A 24571-nucleotide genomic window follows, 5' to 3' on the forward strand; every position below is an offset into this window, starting at 1 on the left:
GAACAAGGGGGTTTTGCTTGCCTGGCACTCCTGAAGATAGTATAGTTCTTCATCGGTGTCATCATCTCATCGTCGGGACCACGTCTACTAAGAGGGAACGAATGCCGGCAACAGAGAAAAAATAGAATCAATGCAATGCAACAATATGATGCATGAATATGACATGGAAAAATGAGTGTGTTGGGCTAATGCATCTACAACCAGGGGGGTTTGAGCTCATTTGAATCAAAGATTCAAATACAAACCCAAGTTATGGGTTTATAAAGTGCATTAACATGTTTTGAGCTAAACAGCAAGTTTAAGTTGCTCTAACATGCATGAAACTAGTACAAATGGATAGATTGGATTTTTCTGATCATTTTTCATATATAATTTGTCTCATTTGGAGTTACGGTTGATTTTATATGATTTTTAGAAGTTTTGGATATTTTCTAAATTAAATAAATCATTTCTGATTTATTTAAAATCCCAGAAAGCAATTACAGCGTCAGCACAACGTCATGCTGACCTCAGCAGGTCAACAGCAGCGGTCTAGGTCAAACCTGACCAGTGGGGTCCACTGGTCAGTGACACAGTGCTGTTCAGTGTCAATGATAGGTGGGTCCGGTCAATGGACACGTCAGCGCGGTCAAAGCTGACACGTGGGTCCACCGTGATTAAGTTAAAACTAGACAGGAAATAAACCCAGGGTTAATTAAGCATGGGGCCCATCCGCAAGTGAGCTAGGGGGTTAGTTAGTGGCGTCATTAGCGCTAATTAAGTGTGCCATGTCAGCTGCCGGCGTTTAACCGCCGGCGACCTCAGATCGCGGCGGCGTCCGCGTCGGGATTGCGCTACAGGCCACGGTTTGGGGCGTGGTTGGGTTATATAGAGAGATGGGGCTGAGCCGCGTGTGTGGGTGGTGGAGCTGGACCAGATGGTCGCTGGAATCGACGCCGGCGACGAGGTTTGCGGCGGCCGTGGTTCGGCCATGCTCGAGTTCCTCGCTAGGGTGTTCGGGAGGAGGAGCTGGTGGTGGCTACGGGTGCGCGAAGACACGCTGAGCATGGTGGTGTGCTCAGCTTCGAGCAACGGTGGCTCTAGCCACGACGGCGACGGGGCACGGAGGCCGCGGTGGGCAGGGGGGCTAGAGGAGGGATTCGACGGCGGGGAAAGAAGGGTTGGGAGCAGGAGCTCACAGCGATGCCGAATTGGGGGTCAGCGAGCTCGGGGAGGTCCTGGCGGTGCCGAATCGACCGGAGACGGCCTCGGGTGCCCGAGGTTGAAGACGAAGGCGAAGACGGTGTTCGGCGGCATTTGGAGTCGCGTGAGTCAACAGAGAGGTGTAGGCGACGGTGGCGGAGCCCTTGGGCATGTCGGAGAGGTGAGGGGGAGGCTCAGGGCACGGCAGTGGCGAGCGGCAGCGACGACGGCTCTCTGTCTCGCTTGGGAACGAGAGGTAGAGAAGGGGAGGAGGTCCAGGAAGAGAGGGGAAAGTGAGAGGGGATCAAGGGAGTCGCGTGGCGACGTCCAGGGCGAGGGGGAGCTGCTGCGTGGCTAGCAGGAGGTGGCCGCGCGCCACGCGCAACGCCAGTAGGCGCGACGAAGACGACGCGCGAGGGGCTGGGCTGGGCCTAGCAGGCCGGCTATCTACTGGGCCGCTAGTGGGTTGCCAGGTAAGGCCGGGTGAGTTCTCTCTCTTTTTTTATTTGTTTCTGTTTTCTATTATTTTGTAATTTTAGGGCTTTAATAAAAAACCAAAACAATCTCAAAATTCATGAAACTGCTCAAGGCTACTATTTGGAATAATTCCAACAGTAAACATTTTAGTTCATGAATATTTGGACATTTAAAATATTATATAGCATTCAAATGCCCAAATGCAAATAGCATATGAGTTAATTCAGTGACCTTAAGATGACCTAGAAAATTGTGAACCAATTTTGTCAGATGTTCTAACCCAAGACAAAAATGATGGACATTTTAGAAGGGCATTTCAGGTTCATTGAAAATGATTTTAGTAAACCCTAGTTGGTTTCAGAGGGGGTGCTGGGGGTTCTGTCATCCCCATTTCAACTTTCTGTGAAAAGTAAACATGATTCACACATGAAGGGCTAGCCTAGTGCATACCAGAACTAGGGATGTGACAACTGGCCCCTACTAAACAAGAATCTCGTCCCGAGATTCAAGCGTAGGGTAAGACGACAGAGGGACACCAGCTAACACCATCTTCATGATCCAGATGTCTTTCTCGAGGATGTTGATTCATTGCATCACCTTGATCTCGACGTCTTGCTTTGAGAACTACATCCAACATGACAACGAGTAGAAAGGGAGAATTTTAGAAGAATCGATCTTCCTGAGGTTCGAGCAGCTTAGGACCATCTTAATGGTCACAAGATCAATTCACGGAATGAGACATAGAAACACCTCTGGAACTGAGAGGCAAAACATGCATCAGGAGGGACGGAAGAAACAGTTGGACAAGGGTTTCAAGGTAGCGAGGAAAAATTGCCATGATTCCATAACGGGGCACCTTGGGAGGGGTGACTCGTAGAAATATCCCCTTAAGTGGCAAAAGAATTACTTTTGATTCAGAGATCATTGAAATTCTCTATACCAGCCTAAGGCAATTCCCAAACGATCGTTTGAAGGAGTTCGGAGAAATGGCATAGTCAGTTCGGAAGGAAACTAGAGTTACAAAACAACTCAGCAAGCGGAGAACACATTCCAGATGATGTCGAGGATATAACCTAGTGACTGAGTGTGCTCTCAAGAACTTGAGCATTTCCGTATTCATCAAGGTTTTACCAACATCCGTGGCAAGGATCCTGGCAACACGACATCCTACCATGATGACTAGTGATGGAAGATGCAGATGCAAAGGAAGACAACACTTTCTCAGATTTGTCCTTAGCAATGCCAAGGAACAAAACATGGATGATCGACCGAGAGACATTTAGCACTCCACTTCTAATGTTCTCCTTGATGTACCAGCTTAACCCAATACCGTTCGGTATCTGGAACATCAGGTAAAGGTCTGACTTCGGGAGCTCAAGGAACCCATAAGGAACAACTTATGTTCAAAGTCATACCAACTCCTCATGGAAGAATGGCCAAATTGCTGACTCAAGATACTACAATAAGAGATCTCCCGGATAAGTGTGTTGGCCATGACATGCACTTAATGGTTCAAAAGACCAATATTATAATTCTTGGGAACGTCCCAACCATCATATCTGCCTGAGATTCGGATCTGCTTGGTGTCAGGATATTCCAGACTCAGCGTGTCTGGAAGGAAAGTTCGCAACACAAATCGACGAGATGACGTTGCAAGATTCTCAGGAAACGGACTACGGTAGTAAGCTCCAAAACATGAGCTAGTTCTGCTACACACATGTGAGCACGCTGTCCCAGACAAGCATGACCATGTAGCAGTCTTATAATAAAACACTACCGAGTTCATGTGGGGAACCATCATTGAGGATATCAAAGTCCTTGCATAAGGCATGCTCTTAAGAAGGAACTTCTTCTCCTTGAACAAGTCATTCAGTGGCTTGGTGTACTAGGAGATACATATGGAATGGAGGTAGCGAGCCCGTCAAACCATAGCATACTTCGTACATGATGACTGACTTGGGATGGTACCAGAGGAAACAAAAACAATCTTTCTCGAACTCACGGTGGCAACTTGCACCAAATGCACATGAATTCTAGGAAGTCACTTCTTCCATCCAAGCATAAGCTTCATGAACGGAACACGAAGGCATTGCTTACAAAGTTTCCAACACTAGGTTGATGTTCAACATGAATCATGGGGGAGACAAAATGCTGCTGATGGGCTCAACAGCAACTCATCGGAATTTCCATATCACTGGACTTCCACCATCAGGTGAACACGGTGATAGCATTGGTCAGACCAAAAGATGTAATGGTGTATGCTCGGGGGATCAACCACGAGTAAGACAACATTACGAACATCGTTGGTTCTGATTTGACTTGACGATAGCCCATACTCAAGTCAAAGTTTTGTCAAGGCAATAGATCCAACAACTGATCACGAGGACCAATCGATGGAGATATCATCTTTCTTCAACACACACACACACACACAAAAAGATATCCCTTAACATGAACTAAGTCAGACAAGCTTTTATCTTCCAACTCTCCAAGTTGTTGTTTGGCTTAACCAACTAGCTTAGGGGTATCCAACACAGATTCTTGGAGAATGGGTGGTTTGGAGGAAAACCTACATGATCACGAACTCAACATAGTGGTCAGGTGACAACCTGGTAATACTTTCGAGAAGATATTCGGAACATCATGAACCACCAATATGTTACTAAGCTCGAGAACAATCTTGCTTTTCAGAGCAAGACGATATGATCAAATAAGCAAGGGATTGAATAATCCTAACTCATTGATCGAAGAGTGCACCAGAAATAAGGACTAGGTAGCACAATCTATCTTAGAATGATGATTCAATAACCAACACGCTAAGAATGAGAATATTGTCCATTTACTACCAAGCAACTAGTTGCTAGGAGTATTGATTTCACACATCACGGTTCACTTGTCGGTATTTCAGTTGCAACAACACGGAACCGAGGAGCGAATGATGATGGCGAGAATTATCACTGCATCAAGAATTCATAAGAGTTGGTGCAATTATAATGACATTCCTGACATCAAGAGGGCAATACTTCAGGGTAAAACAGAACCAAAATCTGGATTGGCATTTTGATCTGCGAAATACAACTACTTTGACCCAATCCTAGATATGGATGAGGTACTGGAGTTTGTTTCTCCTAGTCATTCTGAAATAGAATGGCTTGACGGACCACTAGAGTAATAGGCATCGAGAAACACGATTGCCAACTACTCCTTACTATCAATTGACAGCCGAGGGCCAGAAAATAACTAAAGAGGGACAACTCAAAGGAACATATAATTTTCTGAGTTATGGAGGCATGGATTAGCATGTCGAAGGAGTTCAACATATTTCTTCCAGATAACCCATGCAGAAAGGTTGAACTGGCAGAGTCACAATATAGAATGGAGAACTCATCGAGAGCAGTCCTGTTGTGATCTTTTGATCCAACAAACTTCTGCCATAAGTGGTTCATAGTATTTGGAAGAAGGACTTACCACGGACCTTGAGGACTATCGCAAAGGTTACTAATATCCTAAAGGTACGAGCAACACTATCAACACGAGGTAAGTAGAGTGAATCTTGGGTCAAGAACCCAGGAGTAGAATACCTACTACTAAGTAGCATCATGGGATGCTTTCGAGAGTAATGGCCAGAATCATCACACCGGGAACACAAAACATGGCTAGATTACTAGGTGACTCCCTAAAACACCTGGGTCATAATAATAGCTCCAACATATATGTCGAGGCAACAGAGTACCTCAACTCACCGATTAGTGTGATTAATCTGGCCCAAATGGACATCGGGAAACATGGAGGAATGATTGCAAGTGCATCAGACTATCTAGAAACCTGGGATGACTCAGACAGCATAACGGCTGTAAATGCTCAAAATGATTTGAGACATCCTGCAAAATGGTGGCATAACCACTCAGAAGCACAATATCAAGGTTCCGAGACCAACTATGAACACATGGAAGTAGAAACTGAACTGGGGCTTAAATCCATCAATCCTATAAGTCTCTATCATAGCAACTCGTCATCCTGATAGATAGATGAGAAGGCCTAGTTCTTAATACCCGTAGAAAAGAAGTGGATGACTCAGATCAGAAGGGCATGAGATATAAGGAGTAAAAAGAGCCTTACGTTCCCTTCCCCAATCAATTCCCTTACATAACTAAAGCATTTGAAGACACAACTTCGACCAGTTTGGCTTGGTAATCCTACAGGCAATCAGGCTCTGATACCAAAGCTGTCAGGACCTCGATTCCAAGTCACATCGATCTAGCCGGTAACACCTCATATCACTTTGCGGCCTCACGCACGGTATTCCCACGGGTGTCGCCTTACCATGGCCCGGGACCGTTTGCGCCTTTTGGCTCACGTATATGATAGTGTCACTAGCATCCATATGACAGAGAACCCAGGCCGACATGACTAGTCATGAACCCAAAGTGGCACTAACTTACGGGGACAGGCATACATGAATCAACATCGAGCATGTCGGTCAGCAGCGTGTGAATCCGGGCTCTAGCACTTGACTAACAGGACTCCGGTGAACCGGGCTGTAGCAGGCTAGGCAGGACTCCAGATGTCACCGCGTGACATTTCCCCGAAGGGACATACACAGGAACGAAGTGAATCACATGCTGGCCAGTCAAGTGTTCCGGAGCAGTAGTGCTGGGCTAGCAGGACTCTGGTGAACCGGGCTGTAGCGGACTACTATGGCTCATGGAAGCACAAGACTACATTTCCCCATAAGAGAGGCTACCAAGGATAAACAACTAGGTCGTCGGATCCCACACATACCAAGCATTTCAATCATACACACAATATGCTCGATATGTGTAAATACAACATGGCATCACAACAAAACTCTACGACTGAAAGTATTTATTCATTAGGCTCCGAGGAGCCAAGTATTACAAACATGGGTCTCATGACCCCAACATACAGAGCATACAAACAATTGCGGAAGCTTAACTTGTCTGAGTACAGACAACTACAAATGAAGAAGGCTGAGAAGCCTGACTATCTACAAGACCCTGCTGAGGGCACAAGATCGTAGCTGAGGTAACAAGCTAAACATCGAAGTCCATGCGGAACTACTAACACGACTGACGTCTCTCTGCAAAATCATAAAATAGGCAAACGTGAGTACAAATGTACCCAGCAAGACTTACATCAGAACTAACTACATATGCATCGGTATCAACAATGGGGGGTAGTGGAGTTTAACTGCAGCAAGCCAGCTTTGACTCAGTGGCTAACCTGAACTACGACTGCAAGCAACTCTTTGAGGTGGCGCACACGACTCCACATATTCACCAATCAATACACCACTATGGATCCACTCCCGTCTACCTACGGGAACGCCATCCATAGCACTCACGCTTATCTTGCGCATTTTAGAGTATCCACTTCAAGTTATCTGTGAACTGTACAGGCAACCCAGAAGTCCTTTACCATGGACACGGCTATTCGAATAGATAATTTATAACCCTGTAGGGGTGTACTTCTTCACACAAGCTCTCGCCACTTACCACCATGTACATGTCGTGTATCTCGGCAACCTTCAAGCGGAAGCCTGGCGAGGGAGTCGGCCACGGCCTACCTAAACACTCAAGTCTCTAGTCCAGGTTTATCGCCAATTCAGGTTCCATCCGCAGGGAGTCCGGCCAAGGTTTCTACATACGGCCCCAAACGATGTATGCAGGGTTCCCGAGACACCAAACGGGTGCCCGATACACCGTGCCACCTGCCTACCGCATCACAGCCCACCCCTCGGGTCAGCGCTGCGCATGGCCTCCAGCATACTACAAACACCAGAATCTACTTGCAACTCCTGGACAGAGGACAAGGGTGGTTAAGAAGCCGAGAGGGTCCATTGGTTTCGGGCCCAATGCATGGTAGTAGCTGTTCATGGATCACAAACACAGAACTCAGTTCCTAAGGATGGCTTCAATGAAACAACCCACCATGTACTCCTACATGGCCTCTCATCGATACCTTTACCAAATCGTGTTCACACACTTAGCTCTCAAAAGTAGGACATGTTCACACACCTCCAATTCATTCCCGATGAATCAGACCTGACTCAACTCTAAGCAGTAGCAGGCATGAAAAACAAGCATGAATGAGTAGGCACATCAGGGCTCAAACAACTCCTACTCATGCTAGTGGGTTTCATCTATTTACTGTGGCAATGACAGGTCATGCAGAGGAAAGGGGTTCAATTACCGCAACATGTAACAGTTGAATCGTTGTTGTCCTAATGCAGTAAAAGAGAGCAAGAGCGAGAGAGTGGGATTGTATCGGAATGAACAAGGGGGTTTTGCTTGCCTGGCACTCCTGAAGATAGTATAGTTCTTCATCGGTGTCATCATCTCATCGTCGGGACCACGTCTACTAAGAGGGAACGAATGCCGGCAACAGAGAAAAAACACAATCAATGCAATGCAACAATATGATGCATGAATATGACATGGAAAAATGAGTGTGTTGGGCTAATGCATCTACAACCAGGGGGGTTTGAGCTCATTTGAATCAAAGATTCAAATACAAACCCAAGTTATGGGTTTATAAAGTGCATTAACATGTTTTGAGCTAAACAGCAAGTTTAAGTTGCTCTAACATGCATGAAACCAGTACAAATGGATAGATTGGATTTTTCTGATCATTTTTCATATATAATTTGTCTCATTTGGAGTTACGGTTGATTTTATATGATTTTTAGAAGTTTTGGATATTTTCTAAATTAAATAAATCATTTCTGATTTATTTAAAATCCCAGAAAGCAATTACAGCGTCAGCACTACGTCATGCTGACCTCAGCAGGTCAACAGCAGCGGTCTAGGTCAAACCTGACCAGTGGGGTCCACTGGTCAGTGACACAGTGATGTTCAGTGTCAATGATAGGTGGGTCCGGTCAATGGACACGTCAGCGCGGTCAAAGCTGACACGTGGGTCCACCGTAATTAAGTTAAAACTAGACAGGAAATAAACCCAGGGTTAATTAAGCATGGGGCCCATCCGCAAGTGAGCTAGGGGGTTAGTTAGTGGCGTCATTAGCGCTAATTAAGTGTGCCATGTCAGGTGCCGGCGTTTAACCGCCGGCGACCTCAGATCGCGGCGGCGTCCGCGTCGGGATTGCGCTACAGGCCACGGTTTGGGGCGTGGTTGGGTTATATAGAGAGATGGGGCTGAGCCGCGTGTGTGGGTGGTGGAGCTGGACCATATGGTCGCTGGAATCGACGCCGGCGACGAGGTTTGCGGCGGCCGTGGTTCGGCCATGCTCGAGTTCCTCGCTAGGGTGTTCGGGAGGAGGAGCTGGTGGTGGCTACGGGTGCGCGAAGACACGCTGAGCATGGTGGTGTGCTCAGCTTCGAGCGACAGTGGCTCTAGCCACGACGGCGACGGGGCACGGCGGCCGCGGTGGGCAGGGGGCTAGAGGAGGGATTCGACGGCGGGGAAAGAAGGGTTGGGAGCAGGAGCTCACAGCGATGCCGAATTGGGGGTCAGCGAGCTCGGGGAGGTCCTGGCGGCGCCGAATCGACCGGAGACGGCCTCGGGTGCCCGAGGTTGAAGACGAAGGCGAAGACGGCGTTCGGCGGCATTTGGAGTCGCGTGAGTCAACAGAGAGGCGTAGGCGACGGTGGCGGAGCCCTTGGGCATGTCGGAGAGGTGAGGGGGAGGCTCAGGGCACGGCAGTGGTGAGCGGCAGCGACGACGGCTCTCTGTCTCGCTTGGAAACGAGAGGTAGAGAAGGGGAGGAGGTCCAGGAAGAGAGGGGAAAGTGAGAGGGGATCGAGGGGGTCACGTGGCGACGTCCAGGGCGAGGGGGAGCAGCTGCGTGGCTAGTAGGAAGTGGTCGCGGCTCGGCTGTGCGCGCGCCACGCGCAACGCCAGTAGGCGCGAGGAAGACGACGCGCGAGGGGCTGGGCTGGGCCTAGCAGGCCGGCTATCTACTGGGCCGCTAGTGGGCTGCCAGGTAAGGCCGGGTGAGTCCTCTCTCTCTCTCTCTCTCTCTCTCTCTCTCTTTTTATTTGTTTCTGTTTTCTATTATTCCGTAATTTTAGGGCTTTAATAAAAATACCAAAACAATCTCAAAATTCATGAAACTGCTCAAGGCTACTGTTTGGAATAATTCCAACATTAAACATTTTAGTTCATGAATATTTGGACATTTAAAATATTATATAGCATTTAAATGCCCAAATGCAAATAGCATATGATTTAATTCAGTGACCTTAAGATGACCTAGAAAATTGTGAACCAATTTTGTCAGAGGTTCTAACCCAAGACAAAAATGATGAACATTTTAGAAGGGCATTTCTGGTTTATTGAAAATGATTTTAGTAAACCCTAGTTGGTTTCAGAGGGGGTGCTGGGGTTCTGTCATCCCCATTTCAACTTTCTGTGAAATGTAAACATGATGCACACATGAAGGGCTAGCCTAGTGCATATCAGAACTAGGGATGTGACAGGGCAACCCTCCCCCTCACTGGGCCTCGGCCCAGCTAGCCTTTGATCTAACCAGCCCTAGCCCATCTTCCCCTCGGTCGTCTTATCATGTTCATGACCACGCCCGAACAGGAGCTCGTCCCCGTCTGACCAGCTCGCCGGCACCGCCCCGAGGGGATAAGAGTGATGCCTCGGGCGCATCTCCCCCTCATCTTGCCCCACTCCCCTCTCCTCATCCCCCTGGCCTCGCTTTCCAGATCCAGTACGGCCGAGCGCAACCGTCGCCGCTGCTTGCCATTTTCCGCGATCCGGCGCCACCCCGAGCGACGCCTGGTGGTCCAGGAGCTCCCGCTGATCATCTTTCGTCGACTGCAAGCTGCGGATTGAGTCCGATGCCCCTGCATCGTCTACATCAGGCCCTTCTTCCACCATCGGCCACCGGAGATTGCCGCTGCCACCCTGTCTGCTCCAATCCTCCCCCGAGCCCGCTTTGCTCACCTACAGGCTCGATGTGAGCTCCTCTCTTCGTTTCCCTTTTCTTTCCCCTCAAATTCGTCGATGTTTGGCCGCCCCACACATTGACCGCCATGACAGGGAGCTCGGCTCTGCGTGCCCGCGCGCCCCTGTTCGCTGCTCCATTGACGCGCCCCTCTCCACCCTCGCAGGCTTTGGCCGTGTCAGGCCGCGCCCTTGGCTGCCCAGAGCGCGCCAGCCCGCACCTGCCTTCGCTGCTGCCGCTCCTGCTGGAAGTCGCAGCAGCCGCCGCCGCTGCTACCGCCAGTAGTCAACGCTGCTGCTACCCAGCTGCCTGCAGACCCCTGCACGCGCCCGGCCGGGCGTGCCCGTGCCCCTGTGCCTGCCGCCGCCGCCTTCGCCCTGCTGCCGCTACGTTGTTGTTGCTCCCGCCGCTGGCTACTGCTGCTCCTGTTGCGCTACTGCTGCTGCTGCTTGTGCTACTGCCACCGCTGCTCCTCCCTTCCCTTGCTCCCCGTCGCTGCTCACCATAGCCGGCCACCCCCGCCTTCGCCCGCCACTGCCGACGCCCCCCTGCCCCGCACCGCCTACAACCACCGTCGCCACCTTCGCGCGCCTCCCCAGCGACCCGGCCTGCTACTCCCGGCTGCAGTTGTCGAGCGCCGGTGCGGACGCAGGTGAGCGTGCCCAGCGAAGCCGCCGGTGCCTTTCTATTTGGGGTCCGGCCCCGTTTGTTTAGTTTAGGGACTAATCCCAATTAGTGCTAATATTCCCCCTCCTAATTAGTGTATGACACATGGCCCCATCTACTAACTACCCCCCCTTTAAGTCAATCAGTTAAAAAATAAAAGTGTTCCTATGACAGGTGGGACCCCTGTACTATTTCTGTGGATAAGATCAAAAGCCTCTCTATGACAAGTGGGCCCGATATGTCAATTGGACCAGTCAACCCTGTCAGATTTGACTGTTCACTGCTAACTAGGCAGTCAACAGGTCCCCACCTGTCATCTCCTATAGCACCCTGTTGTGTACACTTTAGTGTGCGCACATAGCAGTTTACTATTATTTTTTCGAATTAGTTTTAAATCCAGAAATTACAGAATATTGTTAAAACTTTAGAAATACATAGAAAATAATCTGTAACTCGGATGAAAATGTTTTCTATATGCAAGTTGCTCAGAAAAATGAGGTGAATCCGAATACGTGGTCCGTTCATCTGTCACATGCCCCTAGCATGCTGAACATGGAACATTCCCCCTCCAGTCTTTTGTCTGACACAGGTCCGGAACCGAGAAAACATTTCCGGTTGAATTCCCCTTCACCTATATCGTGGAGCACTTCTTTAGGTCAACCCTAGTTCTGCTTTTCATCATGTCATGTTTTATGATGCTTTGTTTGCTAAATATTTATTATTTCTTCCCCCTCTTCTCTCTGGTAGACCTCGAGACCGATGCTGCCCCTGTGATCGACTACGTCGACGACGACCCTTCTTCCCTTTCAACGGAGCTTGCAGGCAAGCCCCCCTTTGATCATCCCGATATCGCCCTTTCCATTCTCTCATGCTTGCATTAGATTTTGCTACTGTTATTGTTTGCTCCTATTCTGATGCATAGCCTGCTTTTGTAACCTGCTCATTGTACCTTACCTGCTTATCCTAAACTGCTTAGTATAGGTTGGTTAGTGATCCATCAGTGACCCCCACCTTGTCCTTGTTGCCCCTGCTTCATCATCGACGACTCAATCAACGTGATCGACGACCAGAGCCCGACACCTCACATCACATCACGCCCCTTTTGTTGCTCGACTCTGTAGAGTTACCATCGAGTGCCGAGGGTGGAACCTCATACATCACTCCTGATGAGATCTCTGTAGTGTAGCTATTCGGTCGTGGTCATCGAGGGTGATTTCCTCCTTAACCACTTCCGATACGACTCTGTCATGCAACCCCTCAAGTGTGAACCTCGAGGGTTGTTCCTCTTACGTTCACCTTGATGATTACATCGAGTGGAGTCCACCGAGGGTGGTTCCTTAGGGTTCCCCTTGGTGTTAGACACACAGTTACTATGTTTACTATGACTTTACACTGAACCATGTTACTAAAGACGGGTCGGCCCTGAGGGTACCCGCGCGAGCTTAATTGCGAGTGATGTGGAGTCGGGTTGACCTGGAAGGTGCCCGCGAGATACTTACGAGGCGTGGCCGGACATTCTTAGCCCTTGCTGCAAGTCCTCGAGACGGGGCGATCGGGTCACATCGATCGTGAGTCTCTGCTCGTTACCGCGTGCTCCTAATCCACTATGATTTGGATATTTGATCTGAGGGGCCTGATAGGACTAACCATCACGTGGGCATAGTATGGGCGTTCTGCGTCGTATGCATCAGCCGAAGCTTAATAGACGTCAGCGACTGAGCGGCGCACGCCGGGTTGGACTGCATAAGCACCTGCCTTGTTAAAGGAGGTAGCTAGGTCTACTCACCGGCCGCCCACGCAACGTGCAGGAGTTCCCGGGGCGATGGCCAATGACCCCTAGGGGCATAGGTTTAGTCCGGCGTGCTGGCCTCTCTATTAAGCCTAGGTCGGGTTGCGGCATATTGTTTGGCTGAGGCCGGGCATGACCCAGGAAAGTGTGTCCGGCCAGAGTTAATCGAGCGTGGTGGGTAAGTTGCTGCACCCCTGCAGGGAAGAAAACATCTATCGATAGCCTGTCCTACGGTAACGGACACTCGGAGTTGTATCCCGATCGATACAACTAGAACTGGATAGTATGGCTCTGGGATTGCTTTCTCGTAGGGAGTCGAGAAAGGATCTCTGGCCGAGGTTGATAACACTACTACTACTTTACTTTATGCTACTCTTATCTCTTCTGATGCTGCAAGATGCTTGGAGCTGCTTGAAGATGCTAGTCTTCGATAGGCTAGGCTTTCCCCTTCTCTTCTGGCATTCTGAGTTCAGTCCACATATACTACCCATTTCTTTGACACCGATGCATATGTAGTGTAGATCCTTGCTTGCGAGTACTTTGGATGAGTACTCACGGTTGCTTTGCTCCCCCTTTTTCCCCCCTTTTCCATTCTTCTCAGATGTCGCAACCAGATGGTGGAGCCCAGGATCCAGACGCCACCTTCGACGACGACTGCTACTACGATGAGGGTGCCTACTACTACGTGGAGGCCGCCGACGACAAGGAGTGGTTAGGAGGCTCCCAGGCAGGAGGCCTTGCCTTTTCAATCGATATTGCTTTTATGCTAGCCTTCTTAAGGCAGACTTGTCTAACTTATGTCTGTACTCAGATATTGTTGCTTCCGCTCACTCTTGTGTATTCGAGCTTATGTACTCGAGCCCTCGAGGCCCATGGCTTGTAATATAAAGCTTGTTTTATTTTATTTGTGTCTAGAGTTGTGTTGTGATATCTTCCCGTGAGTCCTTGATCTTGATCGTACACATTTGCGTGTATGATTAGTGTATGATTGAATCGAGGGCGTCACAGTTAACTGCTTGGTTCAATTCTGCAATGTGATGTTCAATTGTTGTGGCTGCATTCTGTTATTGTATACCATGTGAGGAATAAATCAAATTTGGCTGCACTTAATACATGAGAAACATATACAAGTGCTATATTTTCTAGTTCTTAATCATGCTTGGTTTGGATAAATGGGTTTTCCATGTGGCTTGAATTAATCTGATGAATCTGCAATGTGCTTATTTATCATCAACATATTTACTGATATCATGCGGACCCTTACTTAACCTGATGACTAACTACCTTATATGTGTTGCAGGGAAACAATGGGAAGCACTGAGGTTTACAAGATCTTATATTTACTAATTGGAGGCACCATACGTGTTACCACGTTAATCCTAGGAGTTAAGAAATTCCATCCGTTTGATTACTATGTAATTTATCAATAGGCGTCAGATCAAACTCCAGACAAGCTGATGATCCACGTACCTCTTTCCGGGGATTCACCCTCCCCCAAGACGTGATAAACAGGGAATCTTGATCCCCCTCAAAAAAACAGGGAATCTGATCTTCTTAACTAAACAGGGCGTTCGAAGAGATGGCCCAAAACACGTTTAACAAAACCCTTTTATTAAGATTTTTTACGACTTGATGCAAATTTCAAGCATTGCTTCAACTTCAAAAATAATGGCTTTGTATGAAAAATTTGAAAATCAGGTTCTTTAAGATCAAAATCGTTGTACAAAAAACACACCAAAAGTATTGTATGTGTAGCATGCTTCTTAATGTAGTACTACTTATATGAATTTTCGTTGGCACCAGATGTTGTTGGGCCATTAGCATGGTTATTTCGGTGGACACATCAATTAATTCTCCAGTTGCAACGCACGCGCATATGTGCTAGTGGTACTAACTATCATACCTTTCCTTTTTGTATTCCTTTGCCCCATTTCCAATATAGAGAAGATATTTATGCACGTCCTTGTTTTCAGGCTTCACTAGTGATTACCTCTCAAACCACCTCGGTGGTTAGGATGCAAGGAAAGTTTTCATACAACACCCACGGTTCAATATTGAAGTGTTCCTGAAGAGGTCGAAGGATGGACAGTCAATCATCCACAGGCTTTGGCCTAAAGTTGCAAAGACCTTCAACTTGAATGAAGGCTCAATATTCGCCTTCCGCTTCAGCAGTTTTCCAGATGAGAGGCATCTCTCTATGTACCGTCTAGATGCTAATTTCGAAAGGTTCTAGATGTTGCATGTGAAACTTGCTGCTGGTGCAGTTGTGTAATGGGGTAGCTGAGTGTTGAAGCTATATCTTGTTGTACTATGATGTATTTCAATTATGAAATCCTGCTTCCTTAATATGGAAATGGAATATATTGTGTGCTTAATATGAATGTCAATTAGATTAGTAAATGGATTATTAATAATAGGGCAATTAGCCCGCTAATTGGCCAATTATCTTACTAATTGGGTTTTCCTATTGCAAATGGTTAATGAGAAACCACCGTGGGCGATGACCTCAGGCAATGCACACAGTTTCTAGGAATAAACCGTGTTGGATCAATGAACAATCACACACGACATTCTCTTCAAAACTGTTTGCGTTACGCCACCTTGCGCAGACGTTTTCCTTGGAGCGACTGTGTGGGATGTACATACGAATGGAAACGTTTAGCGGGGACAGACTATGTGAGATGTACTTGCGACCGGAAACAATTTCGCCATATAATTGTATTTTCTAGCTATACTGTACATATTTCTGTATTTGCGCGCTCGCCGGTCGCACACGACCTCATTTTTTTGAACGTGTGTGCCAGGAGGGCATATCCCCGACGGTTTGTGGGTCATGTGGGAAGGATCCCCCTATCGCCCACACTCACTTGGCGACGGTTCCAGATGCCGTCGCGGAAAGGGGTTAAAAACTGTTTGTTTAGGACCGACGCACCAGTGTAGATATGCCATAGGCGGTTCCCAAACAGAAAATAAAGTGTATTCCTTTTTCCACCATTCTTTCACTTTCCATGGCTAGCCGTATCCACGGGTGCCCTCCATACCAATACTTTCCAAGGAATTTATTATTTGACAACATAAAGTAATTCAATTTTTTTGCATTTCGGGACTGGGCATCCCTAAGACCTTTGCCTTACTCTCGTGCAATGACAAGTGAATAAACACTCATCTTGAGAATAACAAATCCAGCATGGAAAATATTAGCCACCCGTTACCGTTCCGCGAGCGAAACAAACACACAAAAGAGAAGTTTATTTTGAAAATTAGAGATGGCACATACAAATTTGCATAGAACGGCAAAATAATACCGCATATAGGTAGATATAGTGGACTCATGTGGCAAAATTGGTTTAAAGGATTTTGGATGCACAAGTAGAGGTCATACTTAGTGCAAAATGAAGGCTAGCAAAAGATTGGGAAGCGACCAACCAAGAAACGAATAATCTCGTAAGCAAGCATTAAGCATAATTAACACTGAATAATGCACCACAAGTAGGATATAATTTTCATTGCATGATTATTGACTTTCGTGCATGCATAGGGAATCACAAACCTTAACACCAATATTCTTACTAGAGCACAATTACTCATCATATCTCAAAACTATTAATAAGAATCAAGTTTATTTTGTCCAATGATCTTCATGCATTTTCTTTTACTTTATCCTTCTTGGATATCTATCACTTTGGGACTAATTTTCATGTGTTTCTTTTCATAAGCTCAAACAAATATAAGTGAAGATCATGAGCATAACAAATTTTCTTTCTCTCAAAATAATCTAAGTGAAGCAAGAGAGAATTTCTTCAAAATTACTAACTCTCAAATAAATCTAAGTGAAGCAAGAGAGAATTTCTTCAAAAATAGTAAGCACATCGTGCTCAAAAAGATATAAGTGAAGCAATAGAGCAAGTCCTAGCTCATAAAAAAATTGAAGTGAAGCATAGAGAGCAATTTTAACAAGTCATGATATAATTTTGGCTCTCTCAAATAGGAGTGTCCAGCAAGGATTGATGACTTAAAACACAAAATAAAACAAGCAAAGACACATATCATACAAGACGCTCCAAGCAAAACACATGTCATGTGACGAATAAAAATATAGCCTCGAGTAAAATACCGTAGTTGTTGGAAGAAAGCGGGGATGCCACTCAGGGGCATCCCCAAGCTTAGTTAGTTGCTCATTCTTGGATAATAGCTTGGGATGTCGGGGCATCCCCAAGCTTAGGCTCTTACATCCTTCCTTCATCCATCGTAAGATAACCCAAAACTTGAAAACTTCAATCACACAAAACTCAACAAAACCTTCGTGAGATCCGTTAGTGTAAGAAAAATAAACCACTACTATAAGTGTTGTATCAAACCAATTCTTATTTTGTTTCTGTATTATATCTACTGTATTCCAACTTTTCTATGGCAAAAACGCTTCAAAGAAAACCATAGAGCCATCAAAATAAGCAGACAACAGAAAGAAAACAGAATTTGTCAAAACAGAACAGTTTGTAGCAATCTAACTTAAACGAATACTTCTGGATATCTAAAAATTCTACCAAAATAGGACGACTACGGAAATTTGTATATTAATCTTCTGCAAAATGAATCAGGGCAAAATCTCTTTCTGGATAAAAATGAGAATTAATTTCATGAGCACAAAATTTATGTCTTTTTCAGCAAGATCAAACAACTATCACCCAAGAAGATCCTATTGGTTCTACATGGCACAAACACTAATTAAAACATAAAAACACAACATAACAGTAGCATAATTGTGCTAACACTCAAGAACAGAAAGAAAAAAGCAAAAATAAGTTCTATTGATTGGGTTGCCACCCAACAAGCGCTATAGGTTTACGCCCTTAGCTAGGCATAAAGCAACGATCTAAGTTTTGTCATCTTTGGTTCAAGATCCATAAGATGCTATAACATCCCAAAATTCTAAATTTTGGAATGTTATATTAAATAATTAATTATGATTGTTTGTTTGTTATGCGATTGATTGTGTGAAATTGAGTGGAAATTGAAACTATTTGAAAGTTGCATGAGAGGGAATAAAAGGACTTTCCCAAAACTTTTCATCTTGCATTTTTATCTTCCTGAATTCAAATTCATTTCATCAAAAAACCCTAGAGTGAAGATAATATGACTTCTTCCATTTAAAGAAATGAAAAGGGGTTTGAAAATGATTTGAATTCCATTTGAAATATTTCAAATTTAGAAACTTTAAGAACTCAATGAGTTCACGAGGGAAGATCAAATGACTTCTTCAAATTCAAAGAAAGAGAGTCGGAAGTTTCAAAGGAATAATTTGAAGTCACTTTGAAGTTATTTGAATTTCCAAATTTCAAATCCTCTTGGGAGTTATTTGGTTTTTATTTCAAATTATTTTTCTCCTAGAAATAAATAAATGGAAATAAGGGTAAAATGATTCCCTTCAATAGAAAATTAGGAGAAAATAAATTTGAAATCATTTTGCTATTTTAAAAATGATTTTTATTGATTTTAAATGCAACAATAGCACTGTTTGACTTTTATGATTTTTTGGATTTTATTTGAACTTTAGAAATAGTTCACCTTATTCTTGGTATTTTTCTGATCATTTTGGTATATGATATGCCTATGTATAATTTTTATTTAATTTACTTATGTTGGAGTTTTCTTTCTGTTTAAAAAAAAGCACGCGCGCGCGAGCCCACCGGCCCAGCCACAGGCCAGCGAGGCCAAGGCCCAGCCGCAGAGCTAGGGCAGCCAGCGGCCAGCCACGCAAGCGCCAGGACGCCAGCGTCCCAGCGTCGCACGCACGAGCCGCCCGCTCCTCCCTTCGCTCGCTACCTGCTGCTGCCGCTGACGCATGGGGCCTGCCCATCGTCCCTAACCTCCCGCTCGGATAAGCATGCAGCACCGTGCATGCACGCCGTAACCGCCGCACCTCGCCTGCGGGGATAAGGCTTATCCCGTAGCCCCGACCACCCCTCTCCGCGCCTATATAAGCCCCGGAGCCCCCTCTTTCCATTATGCCACTTCGCATCGTCCCTCGCTCCTCACAGCCGCCGCGCTACCGCGTTGGATCTCGCTGGAGCCTGAGAATCTCGCCCGAGTTTTCTGTCGCCGTAGACTCCCCTACCTTCATTTTGTTTCTGTCAATCTTCGTTACTCGCCAAGGCGCATCTTGTTGACATGTTTTTGGCACCAAGGTCTCGCTGGAACCGCCGCCCCAACGACCTGCGTCCTCGCCGGAGCACGGAGGCGTCGCCCCCGCGCAGCACCATCCCGGCCACCCCGACACGCACCACCACCAGCACCACCGCGACCCCACGCCGCGCTGGTCCTGTTCGCCTTCTACCCCGCCGAGGAGCAACGCAACCGCCGCCCCGCCACCGCCCGAAGCCAGCACCGCCGTCTCCTGTACGTCATCGTCGCACGCTGTGAGCCGCTCGCCCTCGCTTGTTTTTTGTTATCTATTAACCGTGGTTTCATCAAGCCGTACGGTTTTAGTGAAAACCGGTCTCCGGTTTTCCTTTTATTTAGCCGTGGTTGTTATTTTTCCTATTTAGCGGCTAATCGCTCTATAAGCATCGCAGCGAACAACTTGCAGCCTATAGAAATCTGCCATGTGGCCAGGACTTGTTCGTGATTACTTTCTTCACCGTTCAGTCCCTGGAATTAGCAGATTAGCCCCTAAACTTAGAATAGCCACAACTTTTTAACCGTAGATCCAAACTCGATGAAACCAGCGGCAAATTCTTCGCATTGATTAGATATATCCAGTAGTATCATCTTCGTAAACTTATGTCAGATTCAAATTTGAACTTATTCAGATTTGAATTCAAACTTCAAATGGCCATATCTCCTAAACCTTAGATCCGATTAAGTTGTTTCTTTTTGCGTTTCGTCACCGTAGCCAAACCCTACCACCTAGACTTTTGTCACAATAATTTTCACACACTAGGTTATGTCCATTAATATTTTACTCATATGCCTAGTATGCACTATGGTCCACATCACATTTTTTAACCATATGTCATACGTTGCTTTTGCACTTAGTAAATTCTGTGATAGTTGAGTGTGTTTGGATTTTCCGAGCCTTTTCATGTTGCATGTTATTTGGTTTTCCGAAATGATTGCTTATGTGAATGCAATGTTTGACTTCATAGATTTTCATCGGAGAGTGATGAATAGTTCTATTAAGTAAATTTCTGAGAGCAATATAATCTTCATCAACTTTACCAGGCAAGTTCACATTTGACCATTCTTCCAATTACCTATGTTTTATTTATGCACTTAGTCCTTTGCGGTAGGATTGCATGGTAGGAATCTTATGATGGCTATGTGTTTACCTAGTAGTTCATTTGAGGTAGGTCTGCACCATACAACCTTGTCACCACCGTGTAAGTTTATTTCTGCCTCGCAAATTTAGACGTGGATTGGGAAGTGTTCATGGCGAGACTTGAGTGACAAAGTAATAATCAGGACCAAGACTTGTAAATGAACTACCTGGGCGGTATTTGGTTTGAATGGTGGCAAAGTACAGTGGGAGCATGCATGGTTAATCCATGGTGGTGCACCACTAGTGGTCGGCCGCCCAGGCTCAAAGAGATCAATCGTATTCTCATGTCTAGAAGCTTATGTGTGCAGCCACAAGCCAATATGGGCTCTGGCTTAGTTGAGTAGTTAGTGTGACCCCTTCCGGGATGGGCTAGCTGATGTAGAATGAGTAGGTGTACCGGCCTATCCGTGGGTTAGGGGGAAATACTTTCGAAAGACTATGTCTCGGTCATCTTGTTCTCAAACACCAGGCAGTGCGAGAATTTCAAGGGAGGCAATCAAGTCTTGTGGGGAAAAGTGCGCAAACCTCTGTAGAGTGTTAAAACCTAATCGATTAGCCGTGTCCCCGGTTACGGACAACTTGAGCATCTAGTAGTGGAAATGCTGGGAGATCTCATCACTCTTAATTTAAACAGTTGGGTTTTAAATGAAACTTGGGATTGGATTGAGTTGGGTTTGCCAACTCGTCCTATGCTATACTGTAGTGATAGAATAATATCTTTTATTCTAGGGAAAAACTAGCTTTATGCAAAAACTAAACTTAGAGCTTTCCACCAGCCAAATTGCATGTACAAATAGGTTCATTATTCTTATGATGTGACTTGCCAGTACATTCAATGTACTGACCTACACGGCTGCAACGTCTTATGTTGCAGGAATTTCTACGATGGGTAAGACTTACGTTGTAGGGTTATGGTCTATACTCAACTTGCCATTGGTGTTGGTGGGACTCCACACCCGTTCGATTATTTCCACTAAGACTTATGAGGTATATATCAGTTTTATGTTATATATACATGTGATTGCACTTTGATATACACATTGATGTACTGTGTATGCCAGCATACCGATCCAGGGATGGCACGGATACACAGAGGCTTGACCGTTTGAGGTCGGGTCGCTACAAACATGGTATCAGAGCACATGTTCACTGTAGGACGTGACCCTAGAAACTGGAAAGCCCTTAGGAAAGGATTTCTCTAAAACTTTATTTTCAAAAAGATCCATTACCTCTCTTCCTTTTTGAGCTTTATCAAATCTTTCCTTTTACCCCAAATAGTTAGACAATACCCCTTTTCCCTTTGACCACACGGAGGATCAACTGATGAGACCACTCCGAGAAGGACAAGGTATCATACTTCACCATACACTGAAGAATTAATGCTACGACAGTCGAAGACTCGAAGAATATGAAGACACGGAAGAATTCCAAGAATTATATGACCTTTAGAAGACCAAACCCTTGCTGTATACTCACGTTAGATGCGATGATTTGTGAGCTATCATATTTTGTGTGTGTTTTCCGACAGCAACAAATAAAACCATTTACAAAACTATATTGTTTGTATTGTGTGTATCTCTCTCTATCCCTCTCCCGTATCTCATCCCAAAACCCTTGGACCCAATACATGATGAATGAAGATGAGCTTGTATTCTCTGGACTGATCACTCAGTGGGAGGCAGAGCTATGGATTCAAAACATGGAGAATCACTTCGGGAGCAATTTAGTTGCATCAATTCACTCTTCAGTACTTTACAAAAAGTACTGCAACCTGGTGGAGAATGCATCAGGCCATACAAGGATGTAATGGAGCAAAAACTTGGGAGGAATTGAAGAAGAATCTGTTGGGATCCCGTCTTATCCGGAAGCATGGTGATAACCCGACGAAGAAACCTTGTGCCTGCAAGATATGCGGAGAAATAGGACACACCCATGAAGAACACAAGGATGGATGCCATCAGTGCGAAGGAAATCACCGAGCTGAAGAATGCCCAACTAGGCAGGTTACTTGTTTCTTGTGTGAAGGAACTACGCACTACCCTGCCCAGTGTCATATTTACCCCAAGGTACAAGAAATTACCAAGCAGCAGAAGGAAGCAATGAAAGAAGCCCTCAGGGAAAGTTTAAAAGAACTTGTGATGAAGGAAGATGTTGACAACCCTAATGGAGAAGGCCTAAACAGATTTTACTCCAATGTGTGCTATTCATGTGGAGAAGAAGGACATTTTTCACTGTATTGCATGAAGCAAAGCCAAGAGTATCTGGGAGACTTCCCGACAGAAGAAGTGGAGTTTGATCCACAAGAGTTAGAAGAATTGATCGAAAAGAAGAAGTCCAGGAAGAGAAGGAGCATGTGTCCCCAGAACAACCCAATTTCTGCAGGAAAGGACCTGAGTCATATCACTTGTTACAGGTGCAAGGATTTAGGTCATTACGCTAGCAAATGCCCAGCAAGGAAGCCAAGAACCCAAGGAACCAAGATAGCCACCAGGAAGCCCCTGGATTTGTCTGAAGTCATTTGTTTACGCTGCAAAGGAGTAGGACATTTTGCCAAAGAATGTTCAGACCCGAGGAAAGCTTGAGCAGAGTAGTTGAGATCTTGATATCGGAATAAAGCATGTAATAAATGTGGAATATACTTTTATTTTCATTGAGGATGTTGAGTTGAGTTATGAAATGGAAATTGTAATAGCTCATGAAGCAATAAAAGTTGATGTGGTTGGAATCTCATATGAGATGTTATGAGTTCTTGTTGATTATGAGTGCCTCTCTCACTATGTCACCCAAACTTAAACCTTGAACCCATGGACAAGCTGACCCAAACCTTTCCCAAAAAAAACCACATTTCACCCAAGGAAATACATACAGTATCCTGAGTACCCCTTCTATATTAAACCTGCAGATGACAACCCTTTACGAGTCTTTTCTCAAGGGCCCGGGAACGATCATGCCCCTGACTAGTGATCAGGATTACCTGAAGATCCTGAAGGACATGATGAAGCATATTCATCTTGAAGGAGATGTAGCCTACAAAGGTTATCCTTTCATGGAGAATGGAGTTGAACTTTGGTACGTGGAGGTACACCTCCACCGTGTGAAGGGAGTTTGACCAAAGACTATGGGGCAATACTTTTTCATTTCTTGAGTACCACGAGCAACATTCTTCGACTCTGTTCATGAAGCTGCTATGGAAGCCATACATCAGATTGGAGAAATACTAGAAGCAAGACTCCGTCACACTCAGGAATACCTGAGGGAAGTGCATGCAGAGATGATGGAGATGAAACTCATGGCCACCAAGATGAAGCAAAACATCGATGATTTGAAGGATCACATCGCACAATTCTAGTGGGACTGAAGCATCTTCAAGTAGGGCAAATGAATAAAGATGGAAGTAATGCTTGACCATACCAAACTATGTGGATGGCAACATTTGTAATAAAGTAATTTTGGAACCTGAGTTTTGAGTAGTGGTTAAGGATGTAATATAGGATTTGATATGAAGAGAATATGAATTATGGATGAACCAGTACATTTTGTTTTAATGGTAAAACCCTGTGTGAACACTAGACCGATGGAAAGGAAAATGTTGTTCCATAGGTGCAATTTGGACAAAATAAGTTGGAGTTTTATTTTACTTATCATGGTTACCCCAAGAGTATGAGGGAATGAAGTAGTATTGGATTTAAAGGAGATGAAATGTTGGGATAAGGAACAATAGTAACTCCAAGGATGGGTTAAAGTTATACAAGTGTTGACGTGGGCCATAACCCACAGGAACCAGGATTTAAAAAGGAACAAGCACAACCTTGTTGCAGGAAGAATTCTGAAAGAAGCTGTGATTTCATCAGTAGACGTTTCCTAGGAGGTTACGTAAACCCGAGAGTTGTGAAGAAACGATAGAGGTTTTGTTTTGCTTGTAGAACCAATGGATTTACCCGAACGCGGTTCATGGAGAAGAGAAGTTCTGCAATGCTTGTGAGGATGCCCAAGTGTTAGAATATGTGATTCACTATGTACGTATGTTGTAATGATTCAAGTACGGGATGGATTGGCCCCCATACCGGAGACTTCTATCATGAACTATCATATGTTGATGGAAAATCAGAGAGCCTTAAACCCTAGAAGAGTGTCGACACGACAAACCAAAAGCCTTAGGATGGCAGGACGATGGAAACCTCGTACAGGCACCTGTTGCCAATCG

This window comes from Aegilops tauschii, chromosome 1 (genome assembly GCF_002575655.3).
Source record: "Aegilops tauschii subsp. strangulata cultivar AL8/78 chromosome 1, Aet v6.0, whole genome shotgun sequence".
Classification (NCBI taxonomy): Eukaryota; Viridiplantae; Streptophyta; class Magnoliopsida; order Poales; family Poaceae; genus Aegilops; species Aegilops tauschii.